We start from the raw sequence: 1,500 nt of genomic DNA on the forward strand, positions 1-1,500 counted from the left end.
AAAATTATGGAATGCGTCACGAATTAGTGTGTCATCCTTGCGCAGGGGCCATGCTAATCATCTGTATTGTTCCAATTTGAGTGTATGTGCTGCTGATGCGAGCTTGGTTTTGCTCTTTTAAAGACCACCGATCAGTTCTTTATCTCTTTCGTCAGCTGAGCCATGTTGAGCACGCAGTCATATCGCAAGGCCCCATGGACTCTGGAAAAGGACTAAGATCAGTAAGAGAATAAATACCTTGGGAACTATTAGTGCTCCTTCGGGGCCACCGGGGCACCCCAACTTCCTCCGCCTGGGCTGGAGTCAGAAGCCAGTCTTGGATAGGCGTCAGAGCAGCTGCTTCCGTCAGACTGGGGAAGCCCTGGCATGTTTGACAGGGAGGGGCCCAGCCAGCTCACAGAGGGCAGCATGGAAAGCCTAGTTTCCTTTATCCCAAAGCTGGACTTCCGGGCCCAGAGAATGACTCGGATCCCCATGAGGGCTGAGGAAGGTGAGGTCTTCCCAGGTGGGGCACCCCGGGTCACAAACAAGTTAGGTGCAATCTCACGGTTTGTCAGGGAGTCAGTGGCTTCTAAGGTCCGGGGCCGCTAGTATGATAGAGGAAGCCAGGGGCTGGGAGGGCCTGGAGCAGGTGCAAAAGGCCACTCTAGGGGCTCACTTGGTGTCCCCTCTACGGGCAGTCCGTGGGCCAGGTAATAGCCATGCAAATGCAGGTGGTTCCCTGAGGCCAAGTCACCAGGCTGTTGAAGCCGACACGGAAGCCTGGGTGTAGGCTCAGCAGCACGGCCTCAACCCCTGCCCGCAGTGCACCTGGCAGCAGGCGCTGGGGCAGTGCCCGGGCAGGCTCAGGCACCGTGGACTGGGCTCCCGGTGCACACGGAAGAGAATTTCTCCTGGTCGGATCTTGTTGAAGTTAAACTGTCCCGGGTCAAATGGCTGCCTCACGTGCTGGGGACGGCTTCTTTGTAGCCCTCGCTCTGCATTCAGCTGAGCCACAAGCCCCACGGCACCCCGGGAGAGTTTGGTCTGCTGTTCCCCCCACCCCCACCCCGCCCCGGTGGTAACAAAACAGGCCCAGCTTTATACGACTGTCTCCTTTGGAGCAGATGGCAGAGTTGAAGCGAGGCAGTGGCAGGGCCCCCAGCACGCCAGATGCATGCCTGGGCCATTGAATCCCTCTGGCCAGGAGTTCCTCTTGCCAGGACAAAGACAAAGTCAGGAATGCCTTGTCCTCCGAGTCCTCATTCAGAGGGAGCAAATGGGAAGCTTCATGGGAGCCATGCAGGGTAACCATGGGGCTGACCTTGGCTGAGGGCTTCAGTCCAAGTTGATGTTCTTGCAGCTTTGTTGGTCCAGAAACTTACAAGGCTCTTCTAAGAATGGATGGTAACTGGCACCGTGTTTGCCATCTAGCGGGCCCTCGGTCAATGACAGTGAGGTTATGGCTTCTCCTGGAAGTGGTGCATGGGGGTGACAATACCTGCGGTGAGCGCTGAGTGA

At 56.9% G+C, this 1,500-nt stretch overlaps 1 non-coding gene and 1 pseudogene across 1 annotated transcript; both read right to left on the reverse strand.

Moving 5' to 3' along the window:
• Positions 1-103, reverse strand: LOC142438234 (U6 spliceosomal RNA). Its single transcript, XR_012782656.1, has one exon. It is a non-coding gene; the product is annotated as a U6 spliceosomal RNA (small nuclear RNA).
• A 48-nt stretch (positions 104-151) lies between these two features.
• LOC142429072 (GDP-D-glucose phosphorylase 1-like) lies at positions 152-1,294 on the reverse strand (annotated as a pseudogene).
• Positions 1,295-1,500: the final 206 nt, after the last annotated feature.

Source organism: Tenrec ecaudatus, chromosome 1, assembly GCF_050624435.1.
Source record: "Tenrec ecaudatus isolate mTenEca1 chromosome 1, mTenEca1.hap1, whole genome shotgun sequence".
NCBI classification, from domain to species: domain Eukaryota; kingdom Metazoa; phylum Chordata; class Mammalia; order Afrosoricida; family Tenrecidae; genus Tenrec; species Tenrec ecaudatus.